The sequence below is a fragment of the Schistocerca serialis genome, unplaced genomic scaffold (genome assembly GCF_023864345.2).
Source record: "Schistocerca serialis cubense isolate TAMUIC-IGC-003099 unplaced genomic scaffold, iqSchSeri2.2 HiC_scaffold_1393, whole genome shotgun sequence".
Taxonomy (NCBI): Eukaryota; Metazoa; Arthropoda; class Insecta; order Orthoptera; family Acrididae; genus Schistocerca; species Schistocerca serialis.
Genome location: NW_026047617.1, coordinates 6,615,272 through 6,628,045, shown reverse-complemented (window position 1 = coordinate 6,628,045; position 12,774 = coordinate 6,615,272).

Below are 12,774 nucleotides of genomic sequence, written 5' to 3'. Positions count from 1 at the left end.
GATGCTTCACTTCAGGTTTACTGTATCCCTTGGACCTTCTTATTGACGATGAAATACAGAAATTGCATCCGAATTTTATACATAAGGCACAATGCCGACTTAAGTAAAAGAGGACTGACACTCTCTCTTTCTATGATTTGAACCTCTCCTGTGAGTCCAGTTTTAGATTCCGATACTTTACTGTATCCCTTGGACCTTCTTATTGACGATGAAATACAGAAATTGCATCCGCATTTAATACAAAAGATACAATGCCGACTTAAGTACAATAGGACTGACTCTCTAACTTTCTATGATTTGAACCTCTCCTGTGGGTCCAGTTTTAGATTCTGATGGTTCACTTCAGGTTTACTGTATCCCTTGGACCCTCTTATTGACGATGAAATACAGAAATGGCATCCGCATTTAATACAAAAGGCACAATGCCGACTTAAGTACAAGAGGACTGACACTCTAACTCTCTATGATTTGAACCTCTCCTGTGAGTCCAGTTTTGGATTCCGATGCCTCACTACAGGTTTACTGTATACCTTGCACCTTCTTATTGACGATGAAACACAGAAATTGCATCGGAATTAAGTTCAAAAGGCACAATGCCGACTTAAGTACAAGAGGACTGACACTCTAAATTTCTATGATTTGAACTTCTCCTGTGAGTCCAGTTTTGGATTCCGATGCTTCACTTCAGGTCTACTGTAACCCTTGGACCTTCTTATTGACGATGAAATATAGAAATTGCATCCGAATTTAATACATAAGGCACAATACCGACTAGAGTACAAGAGGACTGACACTCTCCCTTTCGATGATTTGAACCTCTCCTGTGAGTCCAGTTTTAGATTCCGATGCTTCACTTCAGGTTTACTGTATCCCTTAGACCTTCTTATTGACGAGAAACACAGAAAATTCATCGGTATTTAATACAAAAGGCACAATGCCGACTTAAGTACAAGAGGACTAACACTCTCACTTTCTATGATTTGAACCTCTCCTGTTTGTCCAGTTTTAGATTCCGATGCTTCACTTCAGGTGTACTGTAACCCTTGGACCTTCTTATTGACGATGAAATATAGAAATTGCATCCGATTTTAATACCTAAGGCACAATACCGACTAGAGTACAAGAGGACTGACACTCTCCCTTTCTATGATTTGAACCTCTCCTGTGAGTCCAGTTTTAGATTCCGATGCTTCACTTCAGGTTTACTGTATCCCTTAGACCTTCTTATAGACGATGAAACACAGAAATTGCATCGGAATTAAGTTCAAAAGGCACAATGCCGACTTAAGTACAAGAGGACTGACACTCTAACTTTCTATGATTTGAACCTCTCCTGTGAGTCCAGTTTTAGATTCCGATGCTTTACTGTATCCCTTGGACCTTCTTATTGACGATGAAATACAGAAATTACATCCGCATTTAATTTAAAAGATACTATGCCGACTTATGTACAAGAGGACTGACACTCTAACTTTCTATGATTCGAACCTCTCCTGTGGGTCCAGATTTAGATTCCGATGGTTCACTTCAGGTTTACTGTATACCTTGCACCTTCTTATTGGCGATGAAACACAGAAATTGCATCGGAATTAAATTCAAAAGGCACAATGCCGACTTAAGTAAAAGAGGACTGTCACTCTATCTTACTATGATTTGAACTTATCCTGTGAGTCCAGTTTTATATTCCGATGCTTCTCTTCAGGTTTCCTGTATACCTTGCACCATCTTATTGACGATGAAACACAGAAATTGCATCGGAATTTAATACAAAAGGCACAATGCCGACTTAAGTACAAGAGGACTGACACTCTCACTTTCTATGATTTGAACCTCTCCTGTGATTCCAGTTTTAGATTCTGATGCTTCACTTCAGGTTTATACCTTGCACCGTCTTATGGACGATGAAACACAAAAATTGCATCGGAATTATATTCAACAGGCACAATGCCGACTTAAGTACAAGAGGACTGACACTCTAACTCTCTATGATTTGAACCTCTCCTGTGAGTCCAGTTTTAGATTCCGATGCCTCACTTCAGGTTTACTGTATACCTTGCACCTTCTTATTGACGATGAAACACAGAAATTGCATCGGAATTAAGTTCAAAAGGCACAATGCCGACTTAAGTACAAGAGGACTGACACTCTAACTCTCTATGATTTGAACTTCTCCTGTGAGTCCAGTTTTAGATTCCGATGCTTCACTTCAGGTTTACTGTAACCCTTGGACCTTCTTATTGACGATGAAATACAGAAATTGCATCCGAATTTAATACAAAAGGCACAATACCGACTAGAGTACAAGAGGACTGACACTCTCCCTTTCTATGATTTGAACTTCTCCTGTGAGTCCAGTTTTAGATTCCGATGCTTCACTTCAGGTTTACTGTATACCTTAGACCTTCTTATTGACGATGAAACACAGTAATTTCATCGGAATTTAATACAAAAAGCACAATGACGACTTAAGTACAAGAAGACTGACACTGTCTCTTTCTAAGATTTGAACCTATCCTGTGTGTCCACTTTTAGATTCCGATGTATCACTTCAGGTTTACTGTATACCTTGCACCTTCTTATTGACGAGGAAACACAGAAATTGCATCGCAAATTAATTCAAAAGGCACAATGCCGACTTAAGTACAAGAGGACTGACACTTTAACTCTGTATGATTTGAACCTCTCCTGTGAGTCCAGTTTTGGATTCCGATGCTTCACTTCATGTTTACTGAATACCTTGCACCTTGTTATTGACGATGAAACATAGAAATTGCAACGGAATCAAATTCAATAGGCACAATGCCGACTTAAGTACAAGAGGACTGACACTCTAACTTTCTATGATATGAACCTCTCCTGTGAGTCCAGTTTTAGATTCCGATGCTTTACTGTATCCCTTCGACCTTCTTATTGACGATGAAATACAGAAATTACATCCGCATTTAATACGAAAGATACAATGCCGACTTAAGTACAAGAGGAATGACACTCTAACTTTCTATGATTTGAACCTCTCCTGTGGGTCCACTTTTAGATTCCGATGGTTCACTTCAGGTTTACCGTATACCTTGCACCTTCTTATTGACGATGAAACACAGAAATTGCATCGGAATTAAATTCAAAAGGCACAATGCCGACTTAAGTACAAGAGGACTGAAAATCTAACTCTCTATGATCTGAACCTCTCCTGTGAGTCCAGTTTTGGATTCCGATGCTTCACTTCAGGTTTACTGTATACCTTGCACCGTCTTATTGACGATGTAACACAAAAATTGCATCGGAATTAAATTCAAAAGGCACAATGCCGACTTAAGTACAAGAAGACTGACTCTCTAACTTTCTATGACTTGAACCTCTCCTGTGAGTCCAGTTTTAGATTCCGATGCTTCACTTCAATTTTACTGTATACCTAGGACCTTCTTATTGACGATGAAACACAGAAGTTTCATCGGAATTTAATACAAAAGGCACAATGCCGACTTAAGTAAAAGAGGACAGTCACTCTCTCTTTCTATGATGTGAACCTATCCTGTGAGTCCAGATTTAGATTCCGATGCTTCTCTTCAGGTTTACTGTATACCTTGCACCATCTTATTGACGATGAAACACAGAAATTGCATCGGAATTTAATACAAAAGTCACAATATCGACTTAAGTACAAGAGGACTGACACTCTCACTTTCTATGATTTGAACCTCTCCTGTGATTCCAGTTTTAGATTCTGATGCTTCACTTCAGGTTTATACCTTGCACCGTCTTATGGACGATGAAACACAAAAATTGCATCGGAATTATATTCAAAAGGCACAATGCCGACTTAAGTACAAGAGGACTGACACTCTCACTTTCTATGATTTGAACCTCTCCTGTAAGTCCAGTTTTAGAATCCGATTCTTCACTTCAGGTTTACTGTATCTTTTGGACCTTCTTATTGACGATAAAATACAGAAATTGCATCCGCATTTAATACAAAAGGCACAATGCCGACTTAAGTACAAGAGGAATGACACTCTAACTCTCTATGATTTGAACCTCTCCTGTGAGTCCAGTTTTGGATTCCGATGCCTCACTTCAGGTTTACTGTATACCTTGCACCTGCTTATTGACGATGAAACAGAGAAATTGCATTGGAATTAAATTTAAAAGGCACAATGCCGACTTAAGTACATGAGGACTGACACTCTAACTAACTATGATTTGAACCTCTCCTGTGAGCCCAGTTTTAGATTCCGATGCTTAACTTCTGGTTTACTGAAACCCTTGGACTTTCTTATTGACGATGAAACACAGTAATTTCATCGGAATTTGATACAAAAGGCACAATGCCGACTTAATTAAAGAGGACTGTCACTTTCTCTTTCTATGATTTGAACCACTCCTGTGAGTCCAGTTTTTGATTCCGATGCTTCTCTTCAGGTTTACTGTATACCTTGAACCTTCTTATTGACGATGAAACACAGAAATTGCATCGGAATTAAATTCAAAAGGCACAAAGCCGACTTAAGTACTAGAGGACTGACACCTCAACTCTGTATGATTAGAACCTCTCCTGTGAGTCCAGTTTTGGATTCCGATGCATCACTTCAGGTTTACTGTATACCTTGCACCTTCTTATTGACGATGAAACACAGAAATTGCATCGGAATTAAATTCAAAAGGCACAATGCCGACTTAAGTACAAGAGGACTGACACTCTATCTTTCTATGATTTGAACCTCTCCTGTGAGTCCAGTTTTACATTCCTATGTTTTACTGTATCCCATGGACCTTCTTATTGACGATGAAATACAGAAATTACATCCGCATTTAATATAAAAGATACAATGCCGACTTAAGTACAAGAGGGCTGACACTCTAACTTTCTATGATTTGAACCTCTCCTGTGGGTCCAGTTTTAGATTCCGATGGTTCACTTCATGTTTATTGTATACCTTGCACCTTCTTATTGACGATGAAACACAGAAATTGCATTGGAATTAAATTCAAAGTGCACAATGACGACTTAAGTACAAGAGGACTGAAATGCTAACTCTCTATGATTTGAACCTCTCCTGTGAGTCCAGTTTTGGATTCCGATGCATCACTTCAGGTTTACTGTATACCTTGCACCTTCTTATTGACGATGAAATACAGAAATTGCATCCGAATTTAATACAAAAGGCACAATACCGACTAGAGTACAAGAGGACTGACACTCTCCCTTTCTATGATTTGAACCTCTCCTGTGAGTCCAGTTTTGGATTCCGATGCTTCACTTCAGGTTTACTGTATCCCTTAGACCTTCTTATTTACGATGAAACACAGAAAATTCATTAGAATTTAATACAAAAGGCACAATGCCGACTTAAGTACAAGAGGACTAACACTCTCACTTTCTATGATTTGAATCTCTCCTGTTTGTCCAGTTTTACATTCCGATGCTTCACTTCAGGTTTACTGTATACCTTGAACATTCTTATTGGCGATGAAATACAGAAATTGCATCCGAATATAATACAAAAGGCACAATACCGACTAGAGTACAAGAGGACTGACACTCTCCCTTCCTATGATTTCAACTTCTCCTGTGAGTCCAGTTTTAGATTCCGATGCTTCACTTCAGGTTTTCTGTATACCTAGGACCTTCTTATTGACGATGAAACACAGAAATTTCATCGGAATTTAATACAAAAGGCACAATGCCGACTTAAGTAAAGGAGGACTGCCACTCTCTCTTACTATGATTTGAACCTATCCTGTGAGTCCAGTTTTAGATTCCGATGCTTCTCTTCAGGTTTCCTGTATACCTTGCACCGTCTTATGGACGATGAAACACAAAAATTGCATCGGAATTATATTCAAAAGGCACAATGCCGACTTAAGTACAAGAGGACTGACACTATACCTCTCTATGATTTGAACCTCACCTGTGAGTCCAGTTTTGGATTCCGATGCCTCACTTCAGGTTTACTGTATACCTTGCACCTTATTATTGACGATGAAACACAGAAATTGCATCGGAATTAAGTTCAAAAGGCACAATGCAGACTTAAGTACAAGAGGACTGACACTCTAACTTTCTATGATTTGAACTTCTCCTGTGAGTCCAGTTTTAGATTCAAATGCTTCACTTCAGGTTTACTGTAACCCTTGGACCTTCTTATTGACGATGAAATACAGAAATTGCATCCGAATTTAATACAAAAGGCACAATACCGACTAGAGTACAAGAGGACTGACACTCTCCCTTTCTATGATTTCAACTTCTCCTGTGAGTCCAGTTTTAGATTCCGATGCTTCACTTCAGGTTTATTGTATCCCTTAGACCTTCTTATTGACGATGAAACACAGAAAATTCATCGGTATTTAATACAAAAGGCACAATGCCGACTTAAGTACAAGAGGACTAACACTCTCACTTTCTATGTTTTGAACCTCTCCTGTTCGTCCAGTTTTAGATTCTGATGCTTCACTTCAGGTTTACTGAATACCTTGGACCTTCTTATTGGCGATGAAATACAGAAATTGCATCCGAATATAATACAAAAGGCACAATGCCGACTTAAGTAAAAGAGGACTGACACTCTCCCTTTCTATGATTTGAACCTCTCCTGTGAGTCCAGTTTCAGATTCCGATGCTACACTGCAGGTTTACTGTATACCTTGCACCTTCTTATTGACGATGAAACACAGAAATTGCATGGGAATTAAATTTAAAAGGCACAATGCCGACGTAAGTACAAGAGGACTGACACTCTATCTCTCTATGATTTGAACCTCTCCTGTGAGTCCAGTTTTAGATTCCGATGCTTCTCTTCAGGTTTACTGTATACCTTGCACCTTCTTATTGACGATGAAACACAGAAATTGCATCGGAATTAAATTCAAAAGGCACAATGCCGACTTAAGTACAAGAGGACTGAAACTCTAACTCTCTATGATTTGAACCTCTCCTGTGAGTCCAGTTTTGGATTCCGATGCTTCACTTCAGGTTTACTGTATACCTTGAACCGTCTTATTGACGATGAAACACAGAAATTGCATCGGAATTAAATTCAAAAGGCACAATGCCGACTTAAGTACAAGAGGACTGAAACTCTAACTCTCTATGATTTGAACCTCTCCTGTGAGTCCAGTTTTGGATTCCGATGCTTCACTTCAGGTTTACTGTATCCCTTGCACAGTCTTATTGACGATGAAACACAAAAATTGCATCGGAATTAAATTCAAAAGGCACAATGCCGACCTAAGTACAAGAAGACTGACACTCTAACTTTCTATGATTTGAACCTCTCCTGTGGGTCCACTTTTAGAATCCGATGGTTCACTTCAGGTTTACCGTATACCTTGCACCTTCTTATTGACGATGAAACACAGAAATTGCATCGGAATTAAATGCAAAAGGCACAATGCCGACTTAAGTACAAGAGGACTGAAACTCTAACTCTCTATAATTTGAACCTCTCCTGTGAGTCCAGTTTTGGATTCCTATGCTTCACTTCAGGTTTACTGTATACCTAGCACCGTCTTATTGACGATGAAACACAAAAATTGCATCGGAATTAAATTCAAAAGGCACAATGCCGACTTAAGTACAAGAAGACTGACACTCTAACTTTCTATGATTTGAACCTCTCCGGTGAGTCCAGTTTTAGATTCCGATGCTTCACTTCAGGTTTACTGTATACCTAGGACCTTCTTATGGACGATGAAACACAGAAATCTCATCGGAATTTAATACAAAAGGCACAATGCCGACTTAAGTAAAAGAGGGCTGTCACTCTCTCTTTCTATGATTTGAACCTATCCTGTGAGTCCAGATTTAGATTCCGATGCTTCTCTTCAGGTTTACTGTTTACCTTGCACCATCTTATTGACGATGAAACACAGAAATTGCATCGGAATTTAATACAAAAGGCACAATACCGCCTTAAGTACAAGAGGACTGACACTCTCACTTTCTATGATTTGAACCTCTCCTGTGATTCCAGTTTTAGATTCTGATGCTACACTTCAGGTTTATACCTTGCACCGTCTTATGGACGATGAAACACAAAAATTGCATCGGAATTATATTCAAAAGGCACAATGCCGACTTAAGTACAAGAGGACTAACACTCTAACTTCCTATGATTTGAACCTCTCCTGTGAGTCCAGTTTTAGAATCCGATTCTTCACTTCAGGTTTACTGTATCCCTTGGACCTTCTTATTGACGATGAAATACAGAAATTGCATCCGCATTTAATACAAAAGGCACAATGCCGACATAAGTACAAGAGGACTGACACTCTAACTCTCTATGATTTGAACATCTCCTGTGAGTCCAGTTTCGGATTCCGATGCCTTACTTCAGGTTTACTGTATACCTTGCACCTTCTTATTGACGATGAAACACAGAAATTGCATCGAAATTAAGTTCAAAAGGCACAATGCCGACTTAAGTACAAGAGGACTGACACTCTAACTTTCTATGATTTGAACGTCTCCTGTGAGTCCAGTTTTAGATTATGATGCTTCACTTCAGGTTTACTGTAACCCTTGGACCTTCTTATTGACGATGAAATGCAGAAATTGCATCCGAATTTAATACAAAATGCACAATACCTACTAGAGTACAAGAGGACTGACACTCTCCCTTTCAATGATTTGAACCTCTCCTGTGAGTCCAGTTTTAGATTCCGATGCTTCACTTCAGGTTTACTGTATCCCTTAGACCTTCTTATTTACGATGAAACACAGAAAATTCATTAGAATTTAATACAAAAGGCACAATGCCGACTTAAGTACAAGAGGACTAACACTCTCACTTTCTATGATTTGAATCTCTCCTGTTTGTCCAGTTTTACATTCCGATGCTTCACTTCAGGTTTACTGTATACCTTGAACATTCTTATTGGCGATGAAATACAGAAATTGCATCCGAATATAATACAAAAGGCAAAATGCCGACTTAAGTAAAAGAGGACTGACACTCTCTCTTTCTATGATTTGAACCTCTCCTGTGAGTCCAGCTTCAGATTCCGATGCTTTACTTCAGGTTTACTGTATACCTTGCACCTTCTTATTGACGATGAAACAGAGATATTGCATGGGAATTAAATTTAAAAGGCACAATGCCGACTTAAGTACATGAGGACTGACACTCTAACTAACTATGATTTGAACCTCTCCTGTGAGCCCAGTTTTAGATTCCGATGCATCACTTCTGGTTTACTGAATCCCTTGGACCTTCTTATTGACGATGAAACACAGTAATTTCATCGGAATTTGATACAAAAGGCACAATGCCGACTTAATTAAAGAGGACTGTCACTTTCTCTTTCTATGATTTGAACCACTCCTGTGAGTCCAGTTTTTGATTCCGATGCTTCTCTTCAGGTTTACTGTATACCTTGAACCTTCTTATTGACGATGAAACACAGAAATTGCATCGGAATTAAATTCAAAAGGCACAATGCTGACTTAAGTACTAGAGGACTGACACTTTAACTCTGTATGATTTGAACCTCTCCTGTGAGTCCAGTTTTGGATTCCGATGCATCACCTCAGGTTTACTGTATACCTTGCACCTTCTTATTGACGATGAAACACAGAAATTGCGTCGGAATTAAATTCAAAAGGCACAATGCCGACTTAAGTACAAGAGGACTGACACTCTATCTTTCTATGATTTGATCCTCTCCTGTGAGTCCAGTTTTAGATTCCGATGCTTTACTGTATCCCTTGGACCTTCTTATTGACGATGAAATACAGAAATTACTTCCGCATTTAATATAAAAGATACAATGCCGACTTAAGTACAAGAGGACTGACACTCTAACTTTCTATGATTTGAACCTCTCCTGTGGGTCCAGTTTTAGATTCCGATGGTTCACTTCAGGTTTACTGTACACCTTGCACCTTCTTATTGACGATGAAACACAGAAATTACATTGGGATTAAATTCAAAGGGCACAATGACGACTTAAGTACAAGAGGACTGAAACTCTAACTCTCTATGATTTGAACCTCTCAAGTGAGTCCAGTTTTGGATTCCGATGCTTCACTTCAGGTTTACTGTATACATATTTACCGTCTTATTGACGATGAAACATAAAAATTGCATCGGAATTAAATTCAAAAGGCACAATGCCGACTTAAGTACAAGAAGACTGACACTCTAACATTCTATGATTTGAACCTCTCCTGTGAGTCCAATTTTAGATTCCGATGCTTCACTTCAGGTTTTCTGTATACCTAGGACCTTCTTATTGACGATGAAACACAGAAATTTCATCGGAATTTAATACAAAAGGCACAATGCCGACTTAAGTAAAGGAGGACTGCCACTCTCTCTTACTATGATTTGAACCTATCCTGTGAGTCCAGTTTTAGATTCCGATGCTTCTCTTCAGGTTTCCTGTATACCTTGCACCGTCTTATGGACGATGAAACACAAAAATTGCATCGGAATTATATTCAAAAGGCACAATGCCGACTTAAGTACAAGAGGACTGACACTATACCTCTCTATGTTTTGAACCTCTCCTGTGAGTCCAGTTTTGGATTCCGATGCCTCACTTCAGGTTTACTGTATACCTTGCACCTTATTATTGACGATGAAACACAGAAATTGCATCGGAATTAAGTTCAAAAGGCACAATGCTGACTTAAGTACAAGAGGACTGACACTCTAACTTTCTATGATTTGAACTTCTCCTGTGAGTCCAGTTTTAGATTCAAATGCTTCACTTCAGGTTTACTGTAACCCTTGGACCTTCTTATTGACGATGAAATACAGAAATTGCATCCGAATTTAATACAAAAGGCACAATACCGACTAGAGTACAAGAGGACTGACACTCTCCCTTTCTATGATTTCAACTTCTCCTGTGAGTCCAGTTTTAGATTCCGATGCTTCACTTCAGGTTTATTGTATCCCTTAGACCTTCTTATTGACGATGAAACACAGAAGATTCATCGGTATTTAATACAAAAGGCACAATGCCGACTTAAGTACAAGAGGACTAACACTCTCACTTTCTATGTTTTGAACCTCTCCTGTTCGTCCAGTTTTAGATTCCGATGCTTCACTTCAGGTTTACTGAATACCTTGGACCTTCTTATTGGCGATGAAATACAGAAATTGCATCCGAATATAATACAAAAGGCACAATGCCGACTTAAGTAAAAGAGGACTGACACTCTCCCTTTCTATGATTTGAACCTCTCCTGTGAGTCCAGTTTCAGATTCCGATGCTACACTGCAGGTTTACTGTATACCTTGCACCTTCTTATTGACGATGAAACACAGAAATTGCATGGGAATTAAATTTAAAAGGCACAATGCCGACGTAAGTACAAGATGACTGACACTCTATCTCTCTATGATTTGAACCTCTCCTGTGAGTCCAGTTTTAGATTCCGATGCTTCTCTTCAGGTTTACTGTATACCTTGCACCTTCTTATTGACGATGAAACACAGAAATTGCATCGGAATAAAATTAAAAAGCACAATGCCGACTTAAGTACAAGAGGAGTGAAACTCTAACTCTCTATGATTTGAACCTCTCCTGTGAGTCCAGTTTTGGATTCCGATGCTTCACTTCAGGTTTACTGTATACCTTGAACCGTCTTATTGACGATGAAACACAGAAATTGCATCGGAATTAAATTCAAAAGGCACAATGCCGACTTAAGTACAAGAGGACTGAAACTCTAACTCTCTATGATTTGAACCTCTCCTGTGAGTCCAGTTTTGGATTCCGATGCTTCACTTCAGGTTTACTGTATCCCTTGCACAGTCTTATTGACGATGAAACACAAAAATTGCATCGGAATTAAATTCAAAAGGCACAATGCCGACTTAAGTACAAGAAGACTGACACTCTAACTTTCTATGATTTGAACCTCTCCTGTGGGTCCACTTTTAGAATCCGATGGTTCACTTCAGGTTTACCGTATACCTTGCACCTTCTTATTGACGATGAAACACAGAAATTGCATCGGAATTAAATGCAAAAGGCACAATGCCGACTTAAGTACAAGAGGACTGAAACTCTAACTCTCTATGATTTGAACCTCTCCTGTGAGTCCAGTTTTGGATTCCTATGCTTCACTTCAGGTTTACTGTATACCTAGCACCGTCTTATTGACGATGAAACACAAAAATTGCATCGGAATTAAATTCAAAAGGCACAATGCCGACTTAAGTACAAGAAGACTGACACTCTAACTTTCTATGATTTGAACCTCTCCGGTGAGTCCAGTTTTAGATTCCGATGCTTCACTTCAGGTTTACTGTATACCTAGGACCTTCTTATGGACGATGAAACACAGAAATCTCATCGGAATTTAATACAAAAGGCACAATGCCGACTTAAGTAAAAGAGGGCTGTCACTCTCTCTTTCTATGATTTGAACCTATCCTGTGAGTCCAGATTTAGATTCCGATGCTTCTCTTCAGGTTTACTGTTTACCTTGCACCATCTTATTGACGATGAAACACAGAAATTGCATCGGAATTTAATACAAAAGGCACAATGCCGCCTTAAGTACAAGAGGACTGACACTCTCACTTTCTATGATTTGAACCTCTCCTGTGATTCCAGTTTTAGATTCTGATGCTACACTTCAGGTTTATACCTTGCACCGTCTTATGGACGATGAAACACAAAAATTGCATCGGAATTATATTCAAAAGGCACAATGCCGACTTAAGTACAAGAGGACTAACACTCTAACTTCCTATGATTTGAACCTCTCCTGTGAGTCCAGTTTTAGAATCCGATTCTTCACTTCAGGTTTACTGTATC